The sequence below is a fragment of the Castor canadensis genome, chromosome 14, assembly GCF_047511655.1.
Source record: "Castor canadensis chromosome 14, mCasCan1.hap1v2, whole genome shotgun sequence".
NCBI classification, from domain to species: Eukaryota; Metazoa; Chordata; class Mammalia; order Rodentia; family Castoridae; genus Castor; species Castor canadensis.
Window position 1 is genome coordinate 11,833,230 of NC_133399.1, and position 4,261 is coordinate 11,837,490.

General features: G+C 40.8%; 1 pseudogene; it reads right to left on the reverse strand.

Annotated features, from left to right (window-relative positions):
• Positions 1-827: 827 nt before the first annotated feature.
• On the reverse strand, positions 828-1,774 carry LOC141416658 (olfactory receptor 10H1-like; annotated as a pseudogene).
• Between the last annotated feature and the right edge of the window lie 2,487 nt (positions 1,775-4,261).

Consider the following 4,261-nt stretch of genomic DNA (forward strand, 5'->3'; position numbering starts at 1 on the left):
ACTCCCTGGTATATACCAAAAGTTATGAAGACATGCATACACAAAAGCTTGTACATGAATATTTACAGCTGCATCATTCATCATAGTCCAAAAGGTTGACACAATGCAAATGCCCATCCACTCATGAGTGGGTAACAGAATGTGAACTATCCAATTAATGGAATATCATGCAACCACCTGATCTTTGCTACAATGTGATCAACCTTCAAAGAATGATGTTGAATGAAAGAACTGAGACACAAAAGGACACACATTGTATGATTCCATCTGTGTGAAATGAAGTAAACCCATAGAAACAAAACAGTATATTTGTGGTTGCCAGTATATGAGTGAAGGTCTCAGAATTTTTTTTGAGATAGGGTCTTGCTGCATTGACACAGCTAGCCCCAAATTTACTATGTAGTCCAAGTTGGGCTTGAATTTGCAATACTACTGACTCAGCCTCCTTAGTGCTAGGATCACAGATGTTTACCACCTTACCTTTTAGGGTTCAGAGTTTCTTGTGGCGGATATAAAGGGTTTTAAATTGGCTGTGCTGATTATTACAAAAACCTATAAATGGGCAAATTATATAGTTTGTAAATTTCTCAATAAATGTTCCCCAAAAGACCATATCTAATCAATGAAAAATATTCAAAAGTTTGATATGATGTAGCATCACTATTCACAAGGAAGGAAAGCATATGGCAGGGCAGAGAGAGATACAGAAATAGAGAAACATAGGGAGAGACAGACAGAATGGAAAGACAGAGGGAAGAGTGATGGGGAAGAATAAATGAGCTTCCTCCCACCATATTCCTGTTAGAAAGCCAGCATCTTCAGGGATTCTAGGGAAAGAGTTTGCTCAGCAAAGACTTCTTCATGGTGGTCTTGAGTTCCTTGTTCCTCATACTGAAGATGATGGGGCTGAGGAAGGGTGTGAGGACTGTGTAGGTGAAGCCCTTCAAAGTGTTTCCTCCAAGAGACTGGGGGTCCTTGGGCTTTAGGTAGATGACAGAAGCAAAGCCATAGTGCACCATCACCACTGTGAGGTGGAATGCACAGGTGGAGAAGGCTTTGTGTCGCCCCTCAGCTGAGGGGGTCCTCAAGATGGCAGCCACAATGAAGGCATAGGAGAGCAGAATGAGGAGGAAGCAGCCCAGAAGGGCTGAGATACACACCAGGCCCAGAACTTTGGCCACTACTGGTACATCTTCTCCACAGGCCAACTTCAACAGAGATGGCACATGGCAGAAGAAATGGTGGATCTCATTGGGTCCACAGAAGGAAAGGTTGAATATGAATGTTGTGACCACAATCCCCATGACAGAGCCACCAACCCAGGACCAGGCCACCAGACAGGCACAGCCACGGGGGCTCATGAGCACATTGTAGTGCAGTGGTTGACAGATGGCCACATAGCGGTCATAGCCCATGACAGTGAGTAGGAAGGAATGGGTGAAGCCAAATGTGAAGGAGAAGAACATCTGCCAGGCACAGGCCAGGAAGGGGATGGAGCGGTGGGGCACAGCAGGTCAGCCAGCATGCGTGGGATGATGGCCAAAGTGTAGAAGATCTCAGAGATGGACGGGGCACACAGGAAGAGGTACATGGGTGTGTGGAGGCTGCGCTCACTCCAGATGGTGGCCATGATGAGCAGGTTGCCCAGGAGTATGAACAAATACATCAGCAGAAACTGCAGGAAGAACATCAGCTGAAGGCGGGGAAAGGTGGAAAAGCCAATGAGGATGAACTCAGACATGAAGGTGAAGTTTACACCAGGTATGGCAGCCATACCTGATGGGAGACAGAAAACATTACTCAGTGTTTAGGAGCACAAGGGCTCCCAGTGAGTTCTGACATGCAAGAACATGTGAGAGGCTCCTTCACCTATCCAAGATATGATTAGTTGACCTGCAAATACGTATTTATGTTATCATCCCTTAGCATTCATAGGGCATTAGGTTCAGCACAGTCCTATCCACCAGATGTCAAAAATTCAGGTGCTCGAATCCCTTTTGAGAATACAGCAGTGTTGCATAGAACCTATGAACATACTCTCAGACTTTAAATCATGTTTAGATGACTTAGAATATTGAACACAATGTATTGTGATATAAGTAGTCATTATACCATATTTTTAAAAGAATTATCACAAGAAAAAAATTGATATTTGCTTAATATAGACTCAGGAATCACAGACCTAACTACATTTTTGAAACACAGATGTGGAACTCATGAATGCAGGAAGAACTGTAATAATGTGCTGAGGTTTAAACAAAATCATGGATCTTAAGTACATGACCTCTGATAAGAACTCAATAAATAGTGCTACTGATAAAAACAATTATTATTACTATTTTTAAATCACAGTGCTAGGACCTCAGAGTTTCTACTCAGTGACATGTCAGTTGAGTCCCCAATTCAAAGGTAGATGACTTGGTTGAGCACTGTGTCTCAAGCCTGTAATCCTAGCTACTTGGAAGTTGTAGATAGGGAGGGTCATGGTTCAATGCCAGCCCAGAGAAAAAGCTCACGGGACCCCTTCTCACCAGGTGGTGTTCCCCTGTCGTCAAAGTTACACAGGAAGTAAAATTAAAGAGAATTATGGTCTAGGCCATCCCAGGCATAAAGCAAGACTTTGTCTCAAAAATAACTAAACTAAAAGGGTTAGGGACTTGGCTAAAGTGGTAGAGCACCTACCTAGCAAGTGGGAGGCCCTGAGTTCAAACCCCAGTACTGCCAAAAAGAAAGAACTAAATGGTAATGAAATTTGAAATGACAACTAAGTCAAATTGATTGTATGCTAGAATATATACTGTATTAGTAGAAAAACTGGCAAAACTTCAGACCTGTAGTCTGCTTAAAATAATTGTGGTGATGTTAAATTCCTGATAATTATACTAGGGTTATGTATTGTACTGCTGAGAGAAGTTATGTGAGAAAAGTACAAGAATTTTCTGTATTGTATTTGCCAATTGTCTCAAGTTGTTTTTTTTAAATGAAAAGTAAAACACAAGGAAGGCACTATTCAAATTAGCACCAAAAATGATTAAGTGTATAGGCTTTAGTTTAACCCAGACCATAGAAGACATCCATGGAAATCAACTAAACCTCTCATGAACAGAAAACATGGCAGATAATTTTTAAAAATCTTGAAATTGAAAGACAACAATAGCCAGATGGTAATTCTCCCACATAGATAATCTCCCCAAAGATGTCCTCGTAAAATATGTAGTTGGAGTTCTTGAGAAAGTGACACACTTATTACAAAACTTCCATGACTAAATAAAGATCCATGAATAACGAGACTAACCTTAACATAGATGAGGGAAAGGAAGCCCTAAAAAGTAGACAAAATGGAAGCCTTAGACAAAGAATCAGGCCTTGATAGGTGAGATCACAGCACACATTTAATAGGCAAAGGAGGAATTGTTCAGAGGAAGCTGTTGAGAAAAGTATCTTTCTATAGTGATAAGAGATACATTCAAAGACAGAATCAAGACTAATAAAGGGCCTAACTGTGGAAGATAAAAATAAAATAACTAAAAGAAATGTTTGCCAGCTTCTTGGGGGGCAAAAGCAGAGGATCATGAGTTTGAGACCAGCCTGAGCAAAATTAGTGAGACACTACCTCAGAAACAAAAACTTCCAGGAACTGGTGACTCATCCCTGTAATCCAAAGTATTTGGGAGGTTGAGATCAGGAGGATCTTGGTTTGAATGCAATCCAAGCAAAAAGTTCTAGAGGCTCCATCTCAACCAATAGGTGGGCATGGTATGCACCTGTCACCCAGCTATGGTGGGAAGTACAAAATAACAAGACTGCAGCCCAGGCCAGCCTGGGCAAAAAGAGTGAGACCTTATTTCAAAAATAACCAGAGAAAAACAGGCTGGAAGCTTGGCTCAAGAGGTAGAGTGTCTGCCTAGCAAGTGTAAAACCCTGAGTTCAAACCCCAGTACTCAAAAACAAGAGGAAAGAAAACATTTAAAATAATAAGCAAATAAATAAAATAAATGTTGGATGATTGTTTTTCATTGTGGGGACTTCTTAAAAATCAAATCAAACTATTAAAAAAAGAAAAGCTTGAGCCAAAAAGTAAATTAAAAAGGTGATAAACACCAATATTGACATGACAGATCTCTTAAACAAAGAGAATCATGGATAAAGTTAATACTTGACAGTCTGAAAGAAGATACGTGCAGTGTTAAAACACCAGTAATCCTAGATACCAGGAGGCAGTTCAAGGTTAGCCCAGCCAAAAAGTTAGTAAGACACCGTC